The 27,530-nt window shown below is 41.0% G+C and overlaps 1 protein-coding gene across 5 annotated transcripts in view; it reads left to right on the top strand.

Annotated features, from left to right (window-relative positions):
* The window catches only part of myripb (myosin VIIA and Rab interacting protein b), a 108,178-nt gene that overhangs the window by 26,904 nt on the left and 53,744 nt on the right, over positions 1 to 27,530 (top strand). The gene's annotated exons all lie outside the window — the stretch shown is intronic.

Here is a 27,530-nt window from a genome sequence, read left to right as displayed (position 1 = left end):
CTGTTGTCCATGTTGTCAGGACTGGGCTCCAGCGACTGTCTACACACATGGCTGCACTTTGTCTGTCCCACTGGCTGACCACAGGCCTCAGACCAGACCGATTGACACACAGCACTTTCACCAGTCTTTTCTGAAACCACAATCTCAAATCTGTATATTTTTTAATTTGATAAAACTGTATTCAGCCCTTAATGCAATCCAGTGGTGACCCGCTCTGGTGCTGAAGCTGTTGAGATTTGGTGACAATTTTCTTTTTCCTTAGAAATTAGAAAATGTTGATATTTGTCTTTGTTTTAAGTGCAATGGAAAAAAGCAATTTAGCTTTCACTGTTGAGGAAAGTTTCACTTTCTCTTATAGTTTTTGTGTAACCTGCTTGAGATGAAAAGGCCAATTTCTAAGTTGTCATTTCAGGCCTTTATCCTAGAGTTGTTTATAATCATTTTAATTGGTAACTCTGTATAGTTTCTATGTCTAATGGGTTCTGCGCTGCCCTCCTTTGGACTCAGGTGTCACTGCACAATTTACTGCCCTGTTTTTCTCCACTTTGTCTAATTAGCTTGATGTGAATTCACGTCTCTGGTTATTTTTTAAAATACTATGATACTGAAACGTTAGTTTTAATTTGATCAGTGATGTGTGAAAGATGACTCCTCCATCTGTACGTGGTCATTAGTTTTCATTGGGGCCTTTTCAGAAGAATTCTTTTGGCAATTTCATGTGGGTTGTCGACCTGAAAAGGTAAATGAGTCTCTTTGTAATGCTCAGTCACTCTCATGTTTTAAAGGGTGTGTGTGTGTATAGTTATAGTTAAGTCGCACAGAAGCTTCTGGTGGATATTGTCCATGTGAAGGCTAATAATGGCTCCCTTCTTTAATTTCCGGGGGCCTCCTGAGGAAACACACAGATACATTCACAGATGCATACACACACATACACGTTGTTTCAAGGATACATTTCTAAATTGAAATAGGCTGAGGGGTTTCCTGTGGTTGCGTGCAGTTTTTGATCATGTTACTTTGAGCCTGAACTCGTGTGTTTTTCTCACAGCAAACGGACGGATTTTTAAATCTGTGGAGAATTTGCCTTTTGTGTTGGAAAGATTGAATTGCAAATGCTCTCAGACTACGAACGCTAACACGTTAAAGCGTTTCCATCCCTTTTCCGTGCAAAGACTAACTCCAGCAGACACCCAGTCAAACCTGACCACGTTTCCACTTTCAGCGAGCTACATCGCGGCACAGACGCAAATAGGCTGTGAATCGTATCTCTTGAGCTGTACGGGATGATCGTAATAATTAGCAGACCGAAAGAAGACACTCATATAACATAGCTCCAGACGACGGCGTGGCTGGAAATAGCCAGTCATTGCCTGAGCACTGGAGCAGGCAGCGCGCCGCAGAAGGAGTCGACGGAGGAAGGGAGGATGTGGGTGACGAGGAGCTGTGGTGGAGAAGGGGAGCAATAATTAGCTGAGCTTGTCATCCCAGTGATTAAACACTGATTTAGAAGCGTGCTCAGTGGGTTCATGGAGTTAAATTGGCTGTGCTGCTGTTAGCGGCGACGTGACATGCAAGGCCCGGGTCACTGCACTGAAATGCAGCAGGACTCGCTCGCTCTGCGTCGCTCTCACGCCAGACGTGACGCAAACCCACCGGATGAGTTCGCTCGTAAGAGCTGATCCCGCCGATGCTGCTAGTTTTTGCTTTTGCTTTAATGAAGAGTGATGCTTCAGCTCACCTTTTATATACGATGATGAACGAATATCGTTAATGCTGCTAAAAGAGATTGTTGTTTTTCTGCGTTATCTTGAAATATGAAATACTGCACTAATAAGTGTATGTGGAGAAACGCTCCGGTGAGTAATGTGCCTTGTTGTTTTCTGTGTAAAGTAAATAATATTAGTTTTCTCTACAGATTCCCAACCACGTCTGATATTAAAAAATCTTTGTAATACTCACATGAATAACAGCTGACATTTCATTGTAACTCCTGCATTGTTTGAAACCTTTTTTCCCACCGAGCACTGCTGCACTGATGAATATTACAACAGGGCAATAAATCAACTGTTCTCTATTTTCTCTTTCAGGGATGTTTCATTTCTGCCTAATTGTGAGAATGTCCTGTACATTTATTTCATGCACCGCTCTCCCCCGTGCAGACAAACTACAATATTAGTGTTTAATGTTGAAGTGAACAATGTACTGTCATCCCGGTGAATTTCAGCACCATTAATTGTTTTCCTTATGCACAGTTGCACCTCTTTTCTCCATGGTCTGCTTGGCTCGCTGTTCTCGGCGGCAGATTTAGCCATTTAATGAACAAACCCATTTTATCCAGGGAGCCTCGCGAGACATAATTTATGATTAATGCCAATGAACACAAAAATACTTTTTCTCAAAAACAGCGGGTGCAGTGGGATGAATTTTTTAACATCTGACTCTAGGAACAGAATTTTGTGATTTATTTTGCTAATTGAATTACATAAATATTGTTGATATATTAGCAATGACTCAAATGATTAAGTCTAATGTGATTTGGGTCACTCATCCTGACAAATTGACAGATATTTCTCACCTGACTGCACTTACTCAACTCTCGGCAGTGTTTTAGTGCCTTGCAGCTCATTGTTTTGGATTTATTGGCTATAAAACAGAGAATAAAGTCTGTACCACTGCTCTCATCAGTATTGTTTTTGCTTTGGGCAGCTGTTAGCTCAAATGGTTATTGCTTGGCCACAAGCTCGACTCCAAATGAATGCTAATGTTTCATTTCTCTTGGATTCTGTTTGCTAACATGTCCTGGACAATAACTTTAGTAGGGTGACAGTAAGTTATTTGCTGCTCACCGTAAATGTAGAAATTAACTTTAAATTTAATCGTGAGGCAAATATTGTCCCTTTCTGTTGTGTTTTCAAGCCATTGAAAAGTTGTTGGCAAGGGTGCTGGATATATTTTGGATAAATTTTACAGATAATATGTTTTTCCTATTTATCCTGACTTCTAGGTCTTTTTCTAGGATTTCAAAGATTAAAATCAACAAGGCATGAAGCTTTTAGTGTGGAGTCACATCAGCAACAGCTTCATTGAAGGTTTAATGTGTTGTACGAATACACCTTTTAGATGAGCTGGTTTTCTGAAGATGCAATTTTCCCCTGGAGATTCTTTTACAAGAAAGACTCAGGCAGAATGAAAGGATTGCGTGTTTCCTTAAACACAGCTTTTCGTCTGCACTTAGCTTTTCACTTAGCAGGTTTTCAGACATCGATTGTGTTTTGCAGGTTGTTTCATGCAGTTAGTCATCGAAACAGTGCATTCAGCTGAGGTACTTGTTGTGGATAATCTTTTAACTCTACTCTGCTTTTAGATCCCTTAAACACTGATTCAGAAAAAAATGATACCCCTCCTTATTTGTAGAATCGCTTTTTAAAATACTGCACACTTTAAAACCAATACTCAACCTATGAATACCAACCTATTTATCAAATAGGATCAAGTCTGTGTCAAGGAAATTATGTAAAATGTATTTTTCTTTTGATTTTATGTATTATTTACTTCTAGCAGAGCCAATAGGGGTCTATTCAGTTGAGGCTTGGACGTTATTTAATAAATTCTTAATCATGGATCCTGTTTTTGTTTGTCCTCTACATGACATAACGACTAAAGTTGCAATTTTTTCCGTGACAGTTCCCAAGGTAACACGGAGCAAAGTTGCATTCGACAACAGGAAGAAATTCTGCTGTAGAGGCTCAAATTGCTGGGCCACAGTGTTATTTATGGCCCCACTTTGTATTAGCGACACTTTATCATCCTCGTGTGCTCCACCCAGTGTTGAGGCAGCAATTATTATTCTCCTCTCTCCTCACCCCCCAGTTGAAGTTGGATATATTTATGACCTGGTTTTTGATAAGAAACACGGTTTACAGAACGTTTAGGTGATTTACGGAGCATTGAAGGGAACAAACATGAAGAAACAAACTTTGTGCAGTTGAAGACATGAGGCTAACTGCAGCATTAACACTGCTGTAAACATGAAGGGACGCCTGCTTGTGCAATACATTGGACGACGTACAGTAAAATGATGTGTAGTACAGATGAAATGCATTATAAACTTTTCCACCCTCTCAAATAAACTCATGAAACTCCAACATTTGCACACTCACTCTCTCCCCTTATCTCTCTTTACACCTGTTGGAGTCCATGTTGTCCTCTGAAATCATTTTCCTATATTACTCTCGTATTTTACAGCCTCAGTTTGGGCTAACTGCCGATAGTTTATTGTTTTGTACTTGCAGGAACCTGCAGTGGCACAAATTTAGTTTACCACGAGTTCCTGCCCTACCTCCATGCAGGGACTTGCATTATGGCAGTCGCTGTGTCATATCCTTTATTACAGCCTGGGGATATTGTAAGCTGCAGTACAGTATAATGTTATAGTTATATCAATACTTTGCCACCACGTCAAGGGAATGTGATATGCTCCCAGCAAACCTCTGTGTTAATACTTCAGATTCTGTTCTTTTAATATGCAAGTATGACAGGAATAACAAGAGTTCTATGAGAAGATATCTGTCTTATTTCTGTAACATGTTAACATGAAACCACACAACTGTTAGCAGCCGACTAGCTTAGCTTAACATAGATACTGGAATTGGCCTGAAATCTATTCTATTAAAGTATCGGAAGACATTTATTTCAGGCAACCAGTTTATTAACGTAAATACAACTATTCAGATAAATTTAAAATTTCACTTGCCATTTTTCACTTGTAACAACTTGACAAAATTGAGTAAATACAAATTTTAAGTAACTTTATCAAGTAGATATAAAGTAAACATAGCTTAAGAGTAGTGATTATATTTGCTTAACTTTTTTTTTTTTAAAGGCAATCGGTTCACACATTTTTTTTTTCAGTGTAACAACACGTCTAAAATTATACCTTGTTGGTTTAAAGTAGTTGTCCAGTGGTTTTCCTGGAAAATGTTCTTTATTAGAATGAATTCCCTTTTGAAAACAGTGTTGTAGTGTCTTTCATGATCCATCAACTCTGATTTTAAAACCCAGTTATATAGAAAGTTTCTCAAACGCATGACTTTTTAATGACGGTCATTTGGCAGGCTATGAGGGTCTAATGGAAAACATTATTCCATTGGATTTTGGCTGTTGTTGGAATAGTTCACACCGCCATGCTGTCTAAGCCTCTGCTGCTCTGATTTGAACCTTTTTCTACTTCAATAACTCCTGTGATACACTAAATCGCTTGCTTTCTCCTTTATTCCCACGAAGCGATTAGCTACCTCCCCCTGTTTCCAGTCTTAATGTACAGCTAAGCTCATTGGTTGCTGAGGTTAGCGTCACATTTAGCAAACAGACAATTTGAGGTATTGATCTCCTCATGTAATGCTCACCAGGAAAGTGAATAAGCACATTTCCCCCATGTTAAACTTTTGAATGAAGAAAACAGTTTACTCTTTAGCGTTGGTTTAGTAAGAAGACAGCATGAATTTGGAGCTCACTGTTTGGTGTCGAGGTGTGGGGGTGACAGTAGAGAGGGTTATGGGGGCTATTGGGCCTGTAGCTCTGTATGAATCAAACTGTGTGGGACACAAGTGCAGCTACAGAAGCAACAGGTTGCAGCAGTGATTCATAGAAAAATTAAAACAGCCCACCACTATGTGGAGTTTCAGGCCGACAGAGGGAGATGGTGTGTGTGTGTGTGTGTGTGTGTGTGTGTGTGTGTGTGTGTGTGTGTGTGTGTGTGTGTGTGTGTGTGTGTGTGTGTGTGTGTGTGTGTGTGTGTGTGTGTGTGTGTGTGTGTGTGTGTGTGTGTGCAAATAAATTAGAGATTGAAAACGATATTGAGGGAGAATTAAAGAGGGCAGATCGGAAATGAGGGAAAAATACATCTGTGCAATAGAGCTGGGAGAGTGAGTGAGTGTGTGTGTTTTAAGAGCTTGCTCTTTAATTACCCTCACTTCACTTCTAACTCTTACCTATGCCGCCTTGTCAGTCATCCCCTGTTGCCATAACGACGGTGGCACCTTCTAATGAGATTGGCTTCGTATCCGCGTGTCAACCGATTGCAGATTAGGATTCATCAGCATGGCCGACACGTCTGAACATATAACGACAGTGACACGATGAACTGCTTTTTCCCATTATTGCACAACCAGTCCGAATGAAGACTCCCTGGCCTTCGTCACAAACACTGCGTTTATAACCATGATTATCCTCCTGATATTGGATATGGAAGTTTTGCAGATGTCTAACATGGAAATTAACTTCTCTGAATTGAAATTTCTGTCGTCTCGTCAGCCTGAAATAATATTCGACATGCTCATACCCAGCAAGGTATCATTACACAGCAGCTAAGCCTGTCTTAGGGATTAATGTCTAGATAAGGATTTGTTCAGCATTAAGCCACAGTGCACTGATGCTCATCTCTGCATGTCATCCCAGCTACGTGAGCACATGTCTGATGTACACAGATGCACATGTGCTTGTTTTGTTTATGACAATGCGTGTGTGTGTTGGGGGGAGGGTATATGATAAAGCTATAAAACCTTACTCTCTCTGTGGAAATCAAGTTGTGAATCCTTAAAATCTCAAGTGATACAGTAGAGTTTGGGTTGGAAATTGTTTGGCTGTGTCTCTGTACCGACTGGTAGCAAACAGCAGGCGTCCAGCTATGACTCATCCATGTGTTTTGTACTTTTCCTGTCCACACACACACGCACATACATGCACGCACACACAGACAAACACAGTCTTTCCAAATGGTAATCCGTTTTCTTCTCTGCTCTCTACCCACATTCATCTGGAAATCCCTGTTTGTTTGCTCCAATCCACTGTTCCGCCCCCTCCCTTTTACCTCTCTATCTCTCCCCTCCCCTGTTTCTCTCTGTCTACTTTCTTTTAACTCACCCAGTCCGACTGCCTCACACTGTCTCTCACCGTCTCCTTTTGATTGTCCCCTGTCGTCTGGGTCTGTCTGTTGCAGTGTGTCTGTGGCTCGAGGCAGCATTGTTGTCCTCCCATCCCCTGCAATCACACTGACACTGTGAGGACACAGGAAACCCTGTTTCATCTCATACGACATGTTTAGACCTGCGCTGCCATGTAAGCAATTAGTCAGACTTGCACGTTGCGTTATTATATAATGCATAATTTGTAGAAATATACTTTTATTTCTTGCAGTAAATGATACATGTCACACAGCAGGAGCTAGGGGGCAATTAGCTTAGCATGAAGCCTGGAAGGAGGAGGAAACAACTCGGCCCAAAATTACGTACCTCAAGATCCAAGAATCCTAATTGCAGCTTAATACTTCACAGACCTGAGAGACAAACTTCCTAATTAACTCTTTGCAAAAATAAAAATAAAAAAAGGAATCGTTTTCCCCCCAAAATTCCATAGTTGTCCTTAACCATGCACTGTGAGAAGGATTACAATTTGTATGCAAGGTATAACACTACAGCCATTTCCAAGCAATGTTACAAGAAATAATACCCACCAGCAACTCTAAAGCTCAACCTTTGTCACCTGTTTTTCATATTTTCAAAACTTAGGAGTTATGCTATGGTAAATGTGGCAAATCACATATCTGCCTCTAGTTTATACTTGTGTATAAACTTAGATATATATCCATATATAACTTATGGGCAGACATTATAGTTCTCTCTTAGACCCAGAGCATATAGTCATGTTTCCCAAGATCCTGGTTTATTCCTTGAAGCATTAATTGTTTGCAGGATGATAGATATATATCATAGGCCGAGAATCAAAGACGAACAACTATGTTCAAACCTCACAAATACAGATCTCACCACAGTAATAAGCAGTTTTATTTATTTAACTTTGGACAGAGCCAAGCTGGCTCCCCTTGCGTCCAGTATTTATGCTACGATAAGCTAAAATGCAGAATAATCCTATTTCCTAAAACATAAATATCTTCCTTTTGCCATGAACTGTTAGCAGGATATCACATTTTAAAGAAAGGTTGGAAGCAGGAGTCGAAACACATTAATTTTTCTTGCCAAGAAGTTGACTACATATTAAATTGGTTAGATTATTTGCAGTCATGCTTCTAGAGATGTGTCAATTTCTGAGCCCCTTCATGATGAGATAAATCAGTCAGTCTGATCCATACCCTGTGACTGAATCCATTTTGAACTTTCCCTTTGGCAGAGGCCCATTATTCTCTCTTTCTGTCCATATGCCAGCCAGGTTAATCCTCATTAACATCTACAAGACACTTGAGAGAACAGTTTGTCATGTACATGTGTGGCGGTCGTGCAGAGAACACACAATCAACTGTATGGTCTTGTGGGGTTTAATAAAGATTTATATCACCGCAAATTAAGAACCATTCCTAAGTTCGATAAAGGGTCACGTAAATCCACTTTAGTTTTTATAACGTTTGGTGGAAAACAAAAGAATGTGGAGGCAGCTGGAAAAAAAATAACTTCAGTTTAATCAGAATTCACAACTATTTTTAAATTTACAATGAGTGCTTTTGTTTTTAAAACTGCCTGTAAAATCACATGAACCGTGCACCCTCTCTAGCTGTAATGGGCACCAGAACTTTAATTAAGTGGCGGCGGAACTGTCCTTCTGTTCCTCCAGGGAACAATTAAGCTGCAACACACAACAATTTTTTAATAGACTCATTAAATGCAGCTATAGTAGACAAATAGGCTTATTGCCAGTGACTTGTTGGTTAGTGTCTGTTTACAAGCTGCGTTGTCATCCACAGCTTTTCTTCTCTGAGCCTGGATTGTAACAAACAGAAAAAAGGCTCTTGTCACTTTGAAAGGTCATCGTCAGACACGGCTGAATTATTTGAGGCTATAGGATCAATACAGTTTGATGTCGCTAACAGCTTTTCGTGTGATTTATTTTCTTTCTGTCATTGCTATTGTTGGCTGACATTTAGTTTGTTGTTTCTGTTTTTAGTTTTTTTTCACAGCCATGTTTTATAAATCATGTGATTTTAGTTTTTTGTGGCACCAGGGAGCAAAATGACCTAGATTCAAAACTCCACTCACTTACATTAGAAAGCTGTCATGGCTAACGGAAAAAAGCTGCCTTCTGACATATCTAGCAGATGCAGAACAACATGAGCATGATATATGTTTATGGACATTGTTTTCGCCAGTATTAGCCGATAAATGACAATAAATGGAAGTACAGAAATGCCAAAGATTTGTTTTGAAACAGTTGCAGAGACCAGAGACCTCTTTAGACCAGACCATCTCATTTCAGTTTAGTCCTCATAGGAGGCGACCCCTGAAAATGTTGTATTAGTTACAGTATTGCTCATCCTAGCTCCTTGTTCTACCTAATACCTGGATTTTTTGCTTGATAGATGCATCACGTTCTTCACAATCCACCAGCTAAGTTTAGATTTCAGTTTTTTTTGTACACTCAAACACCTTTGTCTGCTTTCCTGAAACTCCCCCTTTGCTAGCTAGCTGCCTGGATGTTGTGAACAATGACACTAAAGGCTTGAAAACAAAAAGCCAAAAGATGCTGATAGGAGTTGACAATTCTCAGTGGGTTTGAGACTAAGAGCAGACCTGTCACATTTCACCAAGTCCATTGAAATAAACACGTCAATTATCTACTGCAGGATTAAATATATTCTCATAGTCTCAATTTTTTCCATTTATACGTGATTCTTACCTTGCTTCGATTATTTGTTAAACTTAAAAGTAGTAAACCTAACCCTGTACTCTAAGTAGTTTGTGTCTCTGTAGTGTCTCCTTAAGCAGTTCATGGAAGTTTTTTATCTTTCACTTATGCAAGGATTTAGGTAAGCTGTTTACGTTACAGCTCGTAATCGATCTGTGGTATTTTGTTGGTATTTTGCCCTTTTCAAAGGCATTCCCCATCCCCTGGCAGTGGGAGACGGCTAACAGCAATTAGATGGGGAGATAAATGGCTGCCATCGAGCCTGTCTGTTCAGCTGGGAATCGGGGGGTTGTGAAGGTTGTCACTCGCTGATGGTGAAGTAAACACACAGCGTGCCCTTGCATGCAGACTCGAGTCGAGTGCCTGCCAAGTCTCTGATCTGCCAGCGTTGGATCTCAACCGACGTGCCATATGAGCGTGAATGGAGTGTGAGTGCGCGCATGAGAGAGAGATATTACATTCGAGCTGTAGCATAGTGGTGCTGCAACTGTAATGAGTGTCGGTACATCTAAAATATGTTGCGTTAAATGGTCAAAAATGTTATAAAATCCAACAGTTAAGATAAGGTAATAACATCCCATTACTGCGTTAACCAGGAATTACTGCACTTCATAAAGAATATATCTCACCTTTAACGTTGTGCCATCATCAAATGGATTTGGAGGGAGTGTAATTACACTAATTAAAATATATTACACATATAATTATATAGTATTATAGATAAGATGGCAATTTATTGCATTTACAGCTTCAATACTTTCTCACCTGATGCGTAAGAACATTTTATGGCATTTTAACAACTTCCTGTACATTATTTAACAGGATAAAAACCCGCTATAGCCTCAGCCGCTCTTAGCTTTATGGAGAGAATGTATGTGTGACCAATCTTCATGTGTCACACTATTTAGTATTTTGCCACTACCACACTGCTCTTTTATCCAACTTACCAAGAAACCCACACACACACTCAATGGCGTCTGTATGTAGGGCGCCGTGTGTCTGCTCTTTAAGGCCATATGCTACAGTGTGACTGATGAGTCAATGTCAGGTTACCATTGAAGGGGAATGGATGGGGAGTGTCAGGGCTGTGTCGGCCCTTGTCATCGCTGTCACTGAGGTTTGTTACTTCATTAAATTGAGTTATTGAATGGATGACTGGCCAGGGACATTAGCTCCGGGGCTTCAGTCAAGATCACCTCGAGTCGAGTCCAGCATTGACCACCAATCAAGGCTCAGTCCAAAGTGACTTGAGACCCAAACCACCCATGTATCGCCCACTAACAGGACCATGATTTTAATTCGGGGTTCTACTAGAAAAGGTTTACATGCTGTCATGTTCAGAATATGTTTTATTTTACGCATACTGTACTTTGCTGCAACCTCTGTCTGAAATGCTCCATTTGAGCTCTTAGGCCACCTAATCTGTTGTGATTGGTCAACTGCTCGGTGTTTGTGTTGGAAATATCCCGTCCCCTGCCCAGAGGGTTCTCGATCAGCTGTAAACCCCTGAGCTGAGTGTATCGGCGGGAGCTCGCTACCGTGCCTCCATCGCCTGATCGCCCCTCCACAAGATGGCAGCATTCTTATCGAGGATATTTTGGCTTCATTTCTGGATCGTGAAAAGGAAGTGGAGTAGCGTCGTCCATCTTTATATACAGTCTCTGGTTCAGGCACTTTGGGAGCAGGGTTTTTCTTGTCACTGGCTTTTACATGCACAAAGAAGCTATATGACACACTAAAGGAATGGGAAATACCCCAAAGCATACTAATACGTACTTGAGCACATATATAGTATATTTCATTTGATATGGACTGTACCACAGCTTCCAGCACTACCATTTGACTGTGTTGTCAAACCTGGAATAGAAGCTTAAATTTATGTTAAACAAAGACAAATATTATTCCTATATGGAATTCTCACTAATAAATGTAAAATGGATGGAATTATATATATAAATAGATATTAACATTCAGTACAACAAATATCATTTCAGTTTCATTATAGGTAAAATGTTCTCTACGCACCATGACTGCAAACCATTGATGACTTGTGACATAACTTGACAGGCGTTTATGCTTCTATGCAATGAGGCAGTCTGAATACCATGACAAATGGCTTTCTTACCGTCCTGACCATCCTGTAATGAATTATCCATATTTCCTGCAGCTGGATGCAATATTATTGTAATTCAATGTGGCTTGTGGTTGGGGAGTATGTAGCGAGTGGTTGAATTAAGTGACGTGCATGCTGGGATGAATGAGTTAATGTGTGTCCATATCAGTATCAGTTTCCATGACTTGGCTGCGGGTTCACTCTGCAGGTTAATGCAGTGAGTTGAGGTTAAAATGCTGCAACCGATGGAGCAAAAACACTTGGAAGTCTCCTTTGGTGTCGCAGTAATTTCCCAGGTATAGAACCAGTCATTCAACCTCTGCCTCAGCTACACCTGTCCAGCTGTGATAAATCTCCTTCCCTCCACTCGCAGTTTTTCTATCTGCTTTGCCCTCTAGCTCAACTGCTACAAGAAAAACCCAAGGTGACCAAAGCAAGGACAGTGTGTGAATATTCTCTTTGAGTTCACACTCCCTTTGTTTTTCTCCCTCTCCTAACTCCCAGAAGCCTTACCTGCGTGATCGTTTGATGCTGAGTATTTTGCGTGTGGGCAAGTGAGCACATTAGTGCCTCTGTGTAAATGTCTGTGTAACTGCAAGATTACACGTAGGTTTCTGTCTGCACACGTCAATCTAAGATGAAGGGGAAAAAATGTACTTTATCGGCGGGACTGCCTCAGGAAACAATAACTGCTGCTGGAAATGAATGTGTGTGGCTTGAAAGGACAAGACCATCGTGTAAGATGTCCAGATATCATAGATAGATAGACTAGTTTGTGTTTGTATTTACGAGTGGGTTATATAAGGATGCTTGAACATGAGAGTTCACAACAGCTTTTATAAGAAAACTTTGGTTGAAGGTTAAAAAGGTAATTTCATTAGAATTTAAAATGACGGGTGTTTGAATGACTCATGAAACTCAGGGTTATAATCATATTTAGTTGTATTCTAATTTCAATCTAATCTGCCAGTATAACAAAGATCTGTAACTCCCGTCAGTCTTCTTTTTATTAGATTGTGTAATATAGCATTTCAATTTTAGAAGTACAAGTTTCCCGAGCATATTTATACAAGATCTGTGGGACTGCAACAAATTCAGGCATTGTTTTGTTTTTTCCTCAAGTGTATAGACAGAAAAATTAATAAAGGTGTTTTTGTATTGTGTTTTGTTTCCTTGTGTGATGCAGGTGTAACTAGCCAGGACCAAGTTCCTTATGCCTTACGTGCGTAGTTTGAGTGTATCAGCCATATTGACCCAATTGATTTGCCACCGGCACTGTATTATCATAAAGCCAATATCCAAGTCTGTTAGCTGTAGGAAGTGCATTAGGGTTTGTTGGTTTTGTTATTTACACTGATTCATCAGCAAACATTGACAATCAGTGGCTTTTCCTTTCAGCATTTGTGAGGGTTTTTCTTTATCTCTCTCTTACATCTTTCTCACTCGATTTCTTTAATTGTCCCCTCTTAATAAACCACTCATTTGCAAGTATACCACTGCTGGAATACTGTTGTATCGAACCACTTGTGCAATACGCACTGGTGCTCAAATCAAAAGTGCTGTGCAGTTATGAATGCCCTGTTTCTCAGGTTGCAATCAATAACTTGTCTTCCACATCCACATCCAATACCGTATTCTGCCTCGTCTTTCCCTAAATCACCTCCGACAGAAGCTGCTCTCCCTGGCCCTGAAAACGATCCACAGGGGTGTGTCACACAACCATCAGTCACACTGCAGCCCTATTTGTGTGTGTGTGTGTGTTTGACTCTGTCCCTGTACCTTTGTGTGTGTGTGTGTGTGTGTGTGTGTGTGTGTGTGTGTGTGTGTGTGTGTGTGTGTGTGTGTGTGTGTGTGTGTGTGTGTGTGTGTGTGTGTGTGTGTGTGTGTGTGTGTGTGTGTGTGTGTGTGTGTGTCGTCACAGTGCCCTCTCCCTGCTGTTGACAGAGTGTGAGTCCATGTGAAACGGATTGATTTGATGTGTGCGTGTGTGAAAGAGAGTGAGAGTTACTTGGTTGCTGTACTGTGTGTGTGTGTGTACACATGTGTGCAACAGTGTGGGTGTGTGGTATAATGTGACAAGCGTCAAATCTGTCAAAGATGCACAGAGACCATGCTGGAACACACATCTCCCCTTCCGCTCTCTCTCTTTCCTCTCCCCTTCTCCTTCTCCCACTCTCTCTCTTTCTCCCGCCTCCTCTCTCTCTCTCTCTTCTCTCTCTCCTCTCTCTCCAGGTAAAGCAGGTGGGATGTCAGTGGGAGGCTGCCAGTCATGGTACCTCACACTCTAATGGGTATATGGAGTCCTGGTCAGTGCGTAAGCCTGGGGCCCCCAATAAGTCGGAGCCACTGCCAAACACCCCCTTCCTCTGTAATTGAATTGGCATCTGCAAAAAATAACTCCCTCCTCTCTTCTACTGAGTTTGCTCCTAATTATTCCTCTCTCTCTCTGTGTCTTTTCCTTCTTCACTCTTTATTTTTACCCCCTTCATGCAGCTCTCTCCGCTCATCGCATGGGAATTCAGCGAACGCTGCTCTTCTGTAGCTTTGCGTCTTTGTTACCACAGAAATAGCCACTTGTTCCCTGGCGGCCATCCCAGGCCCCCTCTTTCTACACAGCAGCACATCCTCTCGCACCCGACATTCATAGACCACAGCTAAAACAGGACCACTGTGTAGTGCAATTACAGCTGTAGTGGTATTATCACTGTATGATGGGATGAAGAATCACAAGCTGCCGATGTGGATGATACTTTCTGAGGATTTTAACAAAGATTTATCTATCGACTAATTCCAGAAATTTCTGCCTGTCACTATGTGGAAAACGTATCTTTGAAACCGTTCATTTGATCAGCTTTACATTTAGCTTGTGTTCTGTTCAGGGTTCAATAAAGTGCAGTCGGATTTGGTGGAGCTCAATCTCTGCAGGTCACTTGAACAGTTTCAGAAACAAAAGCTGCAACCAGCGTCACCACAGGCCAAGCCGACAGCCCATTCCAAACAGGCAGCTGTAGAACTAGCACTGCGCTATATTGCTGTTCAATTTAAAAAAATGCATGGCTGCAATTGTGTAAACAAAACCGCTGTGTGGATTCCTTACAAGTCAGCTGTTTGCAGATGTCAAGTTTTGTGGCCTGAAGTCACATCTCAAGTCATCACATTTGACAGAACCCGTAAAAAAACATGGGAACGGGGATCCAGATAATCACACATATGACTGAAACTGCTGCTTCACTCCATTTGACACACTGTGGAGCATTTGCTGCTATTGTAGGCTGTAATTGTTCCCTTGTGGCAACATAACAAAAAAATCGCCTCCCATTCACCACAAACACTTCATTGCCCCCCTCATGGAGGCACTGGGGTTGAAAGTGAGCTGAGAAAAACGCTGGCGTCGCCCTCCCTTCCCGCTTTTCCTCCTCACTAAGCATCTCTTGGTGTGGCTGGCAGTTACACTGGATTCCTGGTACATTGGGTTTGATATTCCTCTGTGAATAGAGATTATTCAGCTGAGGATTTAGGGAACAATCTGCACTTGTTACTGTGGTTTGTATGGGCGGCAGCTGCTAATCTTAGATAGAGCTGGAAACGTGGGATGAGGGGATGAACGGGAGGAGAAGCGGCGTGACGCAGCTTCAGTGGAGTGTTTGATGAGGCGAGGGAGGTATTGATTAAAGTGGGTAACAGCGTGCAGGGAAAAATCAGATTTGATACATAAAAAATGAGCCTGCACCGAATTAATACAAAGCAGCGCAGTGGTGCAGAGGCGTCGCCTTATACCGAGAGGGTTCTGGGTTCAAACCATCCGGCTGGTCGGGCCCTTTCTGTGTGGAGATCGCATGTTTGCTTGAGTGTGAATCGCCCGTCGTGAAAGACTGACCATGTTGTAACCCCTGATGGAGAAGCGGCATATTTATTGGCTGGATGGATTAATAAAAACTCCATAAGCAGACTTTCATGCTTTTTTACCTTAGTTTTACTTTGTCATAGTTATTTATGCATCCCGCTTCATTTTAAGTTTCTAAACATGAGTTCAGTCGTCCTGCTTTTCCTTTCTGCTCATGAAATATTGTGCATCGCTACAGCTTCACTTTTCTGGAAAATGATTCTTTCCTTGAAGACAAATGATGGTCGGATTAATAGATACGGCTTTTGTCAATAATGAGTAATTGAAGGCTTGAAACAAATAATACAAACTGAATGAATTTGTTCACCTCTAAACGATTCTGGCATGTTGCTGAGTTTGCAGTAAATTGTCTACGCACGCTGTTTTCAACCACATTTTTATCTCTCCCCCTTTCTCACACACACAGTCGCCACGCAGGCCGGCCATTCTGACTGGAAACGTTATCAGTGCAGCACACATTTGACTTGGATTGTTTCCCAAAGTCAGGGCTCATTATTGCCCTGTTGGATAATCTTCGGCAGCCAAAGTTGGTTTAGAGAGGAGTCACCCCATCCCCACCCTGAGGCTTTTGTTTTAGCTCGGGGTTCACGAGGGAGGAGTGGAGATGGGGGGGGAAAGGAGGGATAAAGGAGCTTACTCTGTGTATCGAGCTCAGTGGTGAAGTAAGCCGAAGAGTGTGTGAGGAACAAACTTATGTTCTTACAAGATGGACTGATGGTATCACGGGTTTAAACGTAGAGGGGTGTAGATGACAGAGGAAGGAAATGAAAAGAGTGAGCGTGACGTTATCTTCAACCACCTGCCTGCCTGATAATCTGCCTGGAAGCTCTGTGTGATTGATTTATTTCTGTGCATTTATCCTTTTAATAATCTCTCCGACGTCGCTATTAAGCTGTGGGTAAACTCTGCATTAACAAGGCATTTGGCCCTGTCGATATTAACACTCCCAATATATGCATATGCTGTATTAACATTACTACTTTATATATGCCAAACCTCTCAAGTGCCAAAAGTGAGCGTGGGTGCCAACGTTTTTTTCAAATTGAAATCAGATTATACTGATGCAGTCGATTATGTCTCTAAGTGCTGTGAAAATCTCTGCCGATCGAATGCGTCACCTGTGTGAGAAGATTGTCAGGAATGCTTTGCAGACAAGTTAATTAATTTTAATAGGGTATTGAATGACAAAGATGGCTGCAGTTACTGTATATCATGTTAATTAAGTGAGGGGAATTGATTTGAAAGTGTAATAATGCTTCTCTTCTGCCGTCTTCCTCTGGCTGCATCGAAATGGACTGAGCCTAAGTGTCGCTGCAGGGACAGCATGGAACAGTCCCATGCACTCGTGTGTCTTTAATATGTGTGCATGTCTACGTTCATCCATTCATGCTTTCATGCCTGCATACTGCATGTGTTTTCTCCTCTGCAGTGTTTACTAACATGCCTCTTAGCTCGACGGGCTGGAAAACCTGCAGGGTTGGTGTGATGCATGTGAAGAGGTGGAGCAGGTCTTTAGATATGTCTGGTGATGCAGCAACAATGAGTCCCTGTGGAAAAACCTACCGAGCGGTGCATAGATCTACAGAGTAGGAAGGCGAGGAATTTATTGCATATAATCATGTCTCATGCACACACGAACAATCACGAGTTGCTCTCAGCTGTCAATAATGATATTTCACCTTGTTTTTGTATCGTCAAATAACTAATTGAAAGCAAACATACTAGAAAATAGGCATTTGAACATATTTGAACAGCTGTGATGTCGTCCATCTTTCGTTATTGGCTCAGAAAGAGCAGTGCTTAGAGCTAAAGGCTACTGCTAGCATGTTAACATACTCAGTGATGAAGCAAAGATGCGTTTGTTACCAGGTACTTAGCACGCTAACATTCTCTTATTAGCAGTAAATAAAAAGCTGATGGAAATGCCATTATTTTTTAAGTTAGTTGCTTATGTTGTCTGAACAATACAGCATTTATGAAGCTGATACTGAGAGTAAAAAAAAATCAGGTAATGATATATTGGGTGCAACTGTGGGGGTGATCGAGATGCTTTGGCTTTTCTTTTGCCATCGTGTTTGCCATTGGTGCCGTCCATCTTTATTTACAGTCAATGAGTGAGCCAGAAAGAGGGAGGAAGTTATAGCAGCAGCATCACCTCACCCTGTGGTCACCTTGAGCCTCTTATACACAACCTGCAGAATGATAGGCAGATGGAGAAGAACGTGGAGACCAAGAAGACATATTGTGCCTAAAAACCAACGACGGCCCACGTTATCAAGAATACATTGAAGATGAGAGAGAGAGAGAGAGAGAGAGAGAGAGAGAGAGAGAGAGAGAAGAGAGAGGCAGTGGAGCTGAGCGAGACTGTTTTCTCTTTATTCATGCACTGGATGAATACATCACACCAGGGCCACCACAGAAAAATGAACAGGATTAATAATGTATGCTGTATAAATTAGCCACATTCCTCCACAAAATACAAAGAAGTTTGAGCTCTGTGTTTAAAATTTGATTTTGTTCCCAGTGAACAATAGAAATACAAAGACTTCTTCACCCCAGAGTAGATCTCAAAGACATATTGACTGAGGAACCAAAAGTGGTAACAGCCACTTTTCAGCCAAACTAACAGCAGAGTAACGGGAACGGTTAGAACTCTGTTTGGTTGATCACTTTGGTCTGGATTGAAATATCTTAAGAACTGGACCCAGAGTCTACGTCCATTTTTATATACGGATTATTGTACAAACATTCATGCCCCTCAGGATGAACTGTAATCATTTTGAGGACTTGAGGTTTAGCGCAGTCATCATAACAAAAAATCTGTAAATCTAGTAACATTTTCATCAGTCTGTATTATGAGCTTTCTGCTAATTAGCAAATGTTAATCTACAAATACACTGGAATGTAAAAGTATTAAGGCCACAGGCTAACTGTAAATAATTCATTGATCGCTGAAGGGAAACTGTCTCTTGGCTGCTTTTCTGCCTCTGATGTTTCATGAGGCGAATTTAGTCTTTTTGCTGATGAATATGTTCATGGATATTCTTTACTCCCAGTCACTGTTGTTGGTATGGTCCTCCAGACACCATTTGAAGAAAGATGACATACTGCGGTGATTATGTATCTTTATCTCTCATTTCAAGTCACTTGTCCCTCTCGATTTTTTTTCAGATGACACTGGTCAGAGAAAAGTACGTTGTTGACTCACTTCACTTCAAACCTCTCATCTGTTGTCAGAGATATACTTGGTCAGAGTCAAACATTCATTCACGCTTACGTTCGTGCTTACGGGGAATTTAAAGTACAGTTAATCCAACCGGCATGAATTTGGACTGTGGGCGGAAGCCTGAGAGGAAAGTCATGGAGGCACGAGGGGAAAATGAAAACTCTCTGAGCTGTAGCTCGAACCTTCTTGCTTTGAGGTGACAGTGCTAACTAGAGTATCAGCATGCCGCGAGATGTTATTTGATAAGTGTCCCATTCATCTATCACTATTTTAAAGTGAATATCTGATGGGAACGATCCCCGTCATTTCATCTCAGCTCACCAGCCTCCTGCACCAGCGCCTCAATCAACAGCTCGCCAACAATCCAAATAGCCGAATGTCAGAAACCCACTACCTTGAAATTTATGACCCACTTGCCTGTCTGCCACTGCATTGCAGAGGAGAAAGAGAGTTGAGATTGTCTACAGTGGGTCTCTGTGCTCTCTGTGCTCTCTGTGCTCTCTGTTGGATCTGGCATTCACGCTGGATGAACCGTGACTCGGCTTTCACCCAGTCGGGGTCCAAATGCAAATCCTGCGCTTCAATTGAGTCAAAAATTGGTTACGTTCTCTGAGCTTTTTTCACCCCGGAGCCGTTTTTAATGCACTCAGGGTGTTTAAAGAAATGCATGCTTGCACACAGAAGACACACACTTAGAGGCACATACACACCAGCAGAGCGTGTTAATATGTGCCTTCAGGTTGAATAGCAGGAAAGGATCCTTACGTCTACTTGGGCTGAGTACACTCTCACTCTCTTGCACACGGATCTGCACAGAAACGGGAAAGCAAGATCTTCAAGTTTGCAATTACCCTCTTTCAATTAAAAGCACCTTTAATGCTCGGAAAGCCCACGATCAATTCACAATTACCAAGTGCATTTAGCTACTGTACACTTGAAAATGCACATCGACCCAAGATAAATAAATACACACTCGTATACACACGCACACACGCACACAGCCAGGTGTGCTCTCAGATCCCTCTGCTCTGGGGCTGTATGATTTACCGGTGTGTTGGTGAACAGTAGATGCTGCTGTTGTGGGCATTTCCACTGCAGTAGTTGGATCAAAGCACTGATCAAAGACTCTGGGGTATATTTTGCGCTCTCTCCAGGATCCTCTCCTCATCCGTATCAACAATGTACCATCTGTTAACTGTAACGTAAGGCAGAGCAACATCAAATGAAATAGTGATGATTTGTGCTCGAGGTAACATACTTTAAGGAGCCTCTAGGAGTGTTTATCTCTCGTTTCAAATGTCCGTGACATTATGTTGATCCAGCAACCATCAACAACTTTTACTGGATATTCATGTTTTATTTTTATTCACATATCATTTATAAAAATAATTGCACTGAATTGTTTAAACTCAGAATCTGCATCAGGTTGACGTTTTTGTTTCGTGCTAATCAGAGAATGGTAGCATGCTAACATGCTAAGCTAAGGTGGTGAACACACACACATCATAGTACCTGCAAAACAAACGCATCTTTGTAATGTCAGAGTATGTTGACATGTTGACATGTTAGCATTGCCTCTAGCTCAAAACACTGCTCTGTCTGAGCCAATGTCTGCATACAAAGATGGACAACATTACTGCTCCCTGCCCCCTAGTGGCCGGCTGCAGTAAAGATGCTAAACTGAGCCGCATCCATGTTAGTAGGTGGGACATAGACTAAACTATAGAGCAGCATTTGAATTGTATAAAGAAATTAATTAGCTGTTCAGTCACTCACAGTTTGCACATTGCACTGTTTGATGAAACTACACAGTCACAAATCCTCCTCTTGTTTAGCATTAATAACACTCAGACAACCATAAAATGGAATTAGCTACTATAAATACCAAGCTAGGTGTCATAACATTACATAATATAAACACATTCTTAGGTGTGCACCTAAGCTGATTTATTTCATTGCATTTCAGTTGTGTGTTGGATAAAAGTGGTGATACATTATTTATTTTTTTAAACTACAATTGTTTGTTTTCTAGCCAGACTGCTGCTGGACCTCAAAGTGCCATTATCTTAATTACAAATGTGGCCATAACATAATTCAACTTCACCTGGAAACTGAAGCTTAAGCCTGTTTGTGTGCTGAAGGAGAGAAATGGACAGAAAGTAGAGGGAGAAAAATAACCATGTTAATAGATTGCGAGCAGACGGAGAGAGAGAATGAGGAGAAGGGCAGAACTGATGGAAAATGTGCGATGAGAGAAGCAAGTTAATAGATCTTCAGCACAAACAATATTTGCCAGTGACAGGCTGTCAGAAATACACTGCTTCTTATTACATCCAGATATCCTCTTGCTGCCCTGATTTTAAATGACTAAGTGAATTGGTATTCAGCTGCTTGTGCACTGCTCCCCTCTTTAACACATACACACTGCAGTGATATTTACATAATCAATAGTTTTTAATCCAGGAGTTCGGATTCTTGTAAACTTTCAGCAGTAGCCAAACTTTTTGTGGTGCCTCATTTATCCAGAGCTGCCGCGACAGATCCTGCTGACATTCACCCAAGACTCAAGTAATCAATGGTCTAATAAACATGTTGGATTATATGAGGTGGCATCGTGGGGCTCTTTATCCAGGAATGATGCTGTACCTGGGACCTGCCTTTCTTTTTTTCCCCTGTTTTTTTATCTTAGTTTGGAGTCACTTTACTCTTGTTAAGCATTTACAAGACACACAAGACAACAAATCAACTTTTATCTAAGGTTGAAAGGATGTTTCGAAGCAAATGATCATATTCTTCACATTATTTGTTTCAATTGATGATTCTGAACGAGACTGAAATAAGGAATGCTTTTCCCCCCTGTACTCGTCCTTCTGGTTTCCTCGAGTACTCTCTAATGTTCTGTGGAGCAGTGACGCCCACTGGAGCAGAGATATTGATTTAATGTTGAGCTGGTCAAATGCTTGGGTAAAAGCCGACAGACTCAATGTTCAACTGTGTTGATATTACCTTGTTTCTTTCCAACATTTTTAAGCAGAAGTGCCTAACGTTCTACATGTCCAGCTTTTCCTATGTCAGTATTTGCTGCTTCTCTCTATTTTATGTAATTGTAAATTCAATATCTTTAAGGTTGGTTTCACACCTGAAAAGCTAGACCATTGTCCAAACCAAGGTTCATGTCTTTATTACATTATTTACACAGGACGAGGTTAGTTTTGGTTTCATTTCGCAATAAAGACTTTTCATGACTTATATCCTGCAGTCATCACCTCCATGGGCTGCGTCCACCTGTGCTCTACATTGATTGGTTTATAGATGTTCGTGCATCTGACATCCGCGTGTTGTCATTTCAGTGAATAGTTGTCTTTCTGTACGAATGGAGAAAATATATCATCCGGTTCATTTCATTGCGACATCAATTTTTGATGGTGTTACTACCAGCATCACTAACTTCAGCCTTTTCACACGACAAACAAACAGAACTATGGCTCAATTTTGTTCAGTTGATCAGTTGGTCTGGAGCTGGACTTTGTTCACACCTGTCATTGTGGTTCGGACTAAACTGGAAAGTCTAAATGTCTGAAACAAACAAAGTAGCCTGAAGTGTTGGGCTGTGAATCAGACATAATGAACCATTTAGATTTGGCTCGGGACAATTATAACGATTTTTTTGTATTTTTTCCTGGATGTTTTAGCAAATGAGCAATTATTAATAGATTTATTTGTGATTGAAGCAATCATTAGTTGCAGCTTTAAGTATGACCAGGATCAGTTTACCACAACAGAATTACAAAGCATGTGAATAAGCTTTATTTAATTGAACGACTGACCTTGATGAATAAATAACACTTTGTGGTTTTCACTTGAATGTTAATGAGTTCAACTTCATCATTAAATAATGTATGAATCCCTTGATAACTAAGGTGGCCATAAGCCAGCACCAGGCTCAGCCGGGGTGTATCAATGACTGAGTGAGTGAGAGGCTGCTGCCGCTTTTCCTCTGTGGAGCTAAATACTGAATAAGTAGCAATAACCTTCAGATTGAAATATGGCGTGTAATGCATCTACAGTACAAGGCATTTATATTTAAAATATAGAAATATGTCTGTGATCTGAGTGAAATTTCTGCCTGTTTGAACCTATAAACCCAACAACTCAGCTGTATTTTTCCAAACAATACTTCACAAAGTCCATTTAATTATTGTTCCTGAAAATAAACAAATTTTCATTTCATGCACAAAAGCTGTGGTTCTGTGGAAACTCCCTTGCCAGTGGAGATAACCATCTCTCAAGGTCGCTTCGGTAGCTGATCTTAGCTTAGCATTTAGTTGCCTCCATCCATCCGTTATCTTTTCAGCTTACCCTTTGAGGGAACTGGATTCCAGCCAATTCCAGCTGACATTGGGCGACAGGTCACCAGTGCATCACAGAGCCAACGTACAAAGATCTATGTTCACATTCACACCTCCAGGCATGTTGGTCTTTAATTAGCCTTGGCTGCACTTCTATGGACGGTGGGAGGAAAACCCACAGGTCTGGGGAGAACATGCAAACTCCACTCAGAAATGTCATGGTCAGCTGGCAGATGTGAACCATAGACTGTACATAAAGATGGATGACATGACAGCACCCAGAAGTGATGCCAAAACATATCTATCGCCACCTGGTGGATGGCTGCAGTATAGGTCAGAAATCCAGCCTCTTCCTTGTTAATCAATGGGACAAATTTGTCAAAGTGCACGTCACATACAGTTTTCTTAAAGATTACTTTTGAAATTGTAGATAGTTCTTATCACACTGTTTGTCCAAGTGCTTATTTTTACAATAACTTTGGTCTCATTTTGTTATTTGATGCTATAAAAATGCAGTGAAGGTCTCTCTGATTTAGTTCATGACGGTAAATGTTAAGAAAAACTGTAACCGCTTGTTAACATTGCACATTTCTGTAATGGAAGACGCCTCCTCGCCGATAAAGAGCGACTCGTGTTATTTCTCATGATCTCCGTTGTACGTCTCTGGCATCTGGTTGACCCGCATGTTTCTACAGACATGGCCGCCAAATGAGCACAGGTTTTCATGTCTCAATAACCGAGAGGTGAGTTAATTAGAGGGGACGTCAGGGATGACGGAGCGCTGTTGTCCGTGGATATGTCTGTACAGTCACCCACTCATTTAATTAAATGTCCGGAGCAAGCCGCCATCTAACCGGCCTGCTCATTAATCCAGGATCATGGACACATAAGAGAGAAAGAAAAATATAGATTGTGATCCTTATCAGGGCTGAAGGAAATGATTTCCAGGCAACAGCCTCTTGGAGTTATTGACACAGAAATGTTTTGTGAATCTACTATAACAGGCTCGCTGTGGTTGGTGGTGTTTATATTCTCTGAACCAGATGCTGAAGCTCTGATTAGAAGAGTTACATTTATTCATATTACTTGGATGCTCTTTTAAATTATTTTAATTTGATTGAGGCCTCTGTTCCCGAGCAACTATAACCTTGTTTATGTTGATTCTGCAACCACTTTTGATCCTGCATATAAATAATCCTGTGTGTATGTATGTGCGCATGTACTAGTATCTATACATATGCCTACGCTGCCCTTCACCCCTCACATCCAGCCCTCCCACTCTCACACGACACTGTATATGAAATGGTTTGTTCATCTTGGTAATATTCTGTGTCTAATGATGCATATGAAAAGCAATCAGTGAGGCAGCGGAGGATCTGCTTGAGGAGAAACGTTAATAACTTAGGGAAGTGGGAGATTGCACTGCCACCACCACCACCCGCCCCAGCTCCTCAGCCGCACGTACACATATTACACTCAGGAAATTTGCAATATGCTGCTTTTAGCACACTGTTTTGCAATACACTTAATTTCCCTTGTATGCCTTGGTGGTTTTTATCAGGTAGAAAACACAACACACAACTTTGGGACATGATTTGGAAATTTCAGCCGCCAATGCAGATACTGATATTGGAGAGTAAAATAATCCAGTACTAATATATCGGTTGATATATTTAAAGAATTTGGGGATATGACTCTTTTAGATGTCAAACCTTTTTTACAACCATTATAACATTTTGCAGTTTAATTATAAACTTTATTATAAATGGCACAAATAAAACCAAATTAATAGTCGATGGCTGGTTTTCATGTTGTCTGTCCCTCCCATTCTTGTGAACCTAATATCTGATGAATGCCTTGAGAGAATTTCTGATGTGGTACAAACATTCAGTTGGACTCAAGGAAGAAGTCAATTGATTTCGGAGGTCAAATGTCAAGGTCACTGGGACCTCACAGCACATTTGTTTTGCCTTGTGAATGCTAGTTTTCAGGAACATCCTCAGAGAATCATTTCAAATCTGGTACAAATGGTCACTTGGACTCACAGATTAACAGATTAGATTTAGATGGTCAAAGGTCACTGGGGACTCACTAAACGTGTTTTTGGCTTGTTGAACATTATATCACAAGTCTGCTTTTTGGGAATCGTCACCTGGACTCAAAGATTACATTTCAGTGGTCAAAGGTCATGATGACCTCATATGAATCTGATTTTTTTTTTGTGAATTAAAACTGCACTGTTTGGCAGAGGTATACAACCACAGGGCGGTAATACTAGTTTGTAAACATAATCTTTTCTGCATTGTTTATTCTGTAAAATTAAAGTTTTCATATCGGCAAATATATACAGTAATTCCAAGAAAGGCTCATATCAGCCGATGTATCAGCCAACTAATATATCAGTAAGGTTTGAGTTGTATATATATATATTTTGCATGCTTTGCGTACATCACTGTGCTCACGCTTGTTTTTTCACAGTCTACAGTAGATCTTTTGTGTTGGGCACACATTTTTTAGTCTATACCATACATACCACCCTCTCTATGTTTCTGTGGGCTATCATCTGGCTGAGTGACGTGTATCCAGGAGCATTTTAAATTATTCACTCACTTTCACACCTTCCCCGCAGCAACAGTTCAATCACTGCATCCCAGCCTCCCTTCACACCTAATGGCAGCTGATGGGCAACAGTGTAAACATGGATGAATGTGTTACTTAAGTGCTCCTCCTTACCTGTGCATTATTTTAAATATAATTGTCACCAGTGCAATATGTACTGATGATGATAGGTCTGTGATATCAATGCAAACCATTACATAATTTATTCTTTGACTGTGGTGCACTGCCCCGTCAGCACAAATCCTGCAGTGGAAAAGAACATGTACATAATTTATGTAAACAGTTGAGAATAGGCTACAGATAACAAAGCTGCTTTACTGGTTAAACAGCCCCCCGCAATTTAACAGCATTCTCATTAACATTTTTATATCAAACGTATTTTCTTCCAGATTACATTTGTTTTGGACACATCACCAATGATCAACCTTTCTTTGCCGTTAATCCTCTCGTTTGCTTTCCTGACAGTCGTTGGGCGTTTATAAATCTAGCCCTAAGCTTGTTGTTATTTTTCAGTGAGTATTTTTATCTGAGGTGATTTAGAGCAGTAATGCTGTTGGCCGGTCTCCAGCATCTCTGGTTACGTTTGCATGATTTACCTTCACTAAACAAACCTGATTTGTCTTTCCACCCTATTGGGTTCATTTATTATTATAATCCATGTAGTTTGCCTTGTGTTGGGGGTTCTGATCCCTTAACGGACTGAAAAAAGAGGGAATCCTAACATGTGTCCATAAATGTATATATCTTGTGTCATTGGGACTTTCCAAGAGACGTCATGCCTAAGAAAGTCCCTGTGATGAACAACAGTAAGAACTCCCTCTCCCTTTTTAAGAATTTAGAGAAAGCAACATCACTTTTATTTTGCTTGTTAACTTTGGAGCAAAGCCCTCAGAGGTGTGTTTTAGTAATAGCTCGTTGGCAATGATGAATTTCTATTCCTGGGAGGAGGAGGAGGCTGGTTGGGTTAAAACACCAATTTACACCCCAAATTATGTTTTCTGTCTTTTTCTATTCTTCAGCCCTCAAATAACCAAACCCCCTTCATACAAAATGATGTGCAGAAATAGTTGTGTGCAGCTGAGATGCCAATGTCATCCGTAGCTGTGGATTTCATTAGATTTTTAAACAAGCTTATAGGTCAAGTATTTCTTCATAACTATAATGTAATAATCCATAATAGTTCATTAGTGTGAAGAATTCTCTGAGGCTGAAGATTAGTGGGGCTGCGCTGCTCTGTAGTCCTCCCTCACTGTTGTAGGTTGAAACTGTAGTTTTTGACCCGCAGCCTATAGAAGCCCTCCAGTTTGACTGGGGAGGCTTTTCATCAAGAGCTGTGTTTTCCTCTCAGGCGAGTTTCTGATGCGTTGATAGTGATGTCTTCCCGCAGGCAACCTTCAACTTACGCCAATTTCTTATCCATATCATCATAATCTTAATCAGCGGAGATGCTCGTGCTTGTTCAAATGGAGGATGTAGGAGACGAGCATGCCGTCCTCTCCTCAGCTGTGTTTTGACTGATGTAGGCAAACAAGGCATGACGGGTCCTCCCAAATTGAAATGCCAGCCATCACATTAATTCCACAGAATCGGTGTAAGAGACAGAGAGAGAGAGAAGGAGGGAGAGAGAGG

Source organism: Hippoglossus stenolepis, chromosome 19, assembly GCF_022539355.2.
Source record: "Hippoglossus stenolepis isolate QCI-W04-F060 chromosome 19, HSTE1.2, whole genome shotgun sequence".
In the NCBI taxonomy this organism is placed as follows: domain Eukaryota; kingdom Metazoa; phylum Chordata; class Actinopteri; order Pleuronectiformes; family Pleuronectidae; genus Hippoglossus; species Hippoglossus stenolepis.
The sequence above is the reverse complement of the archived record's forward strand: the minus strand, read 5'-3'. Positions and strand labels throughout refer to the sequence as shown.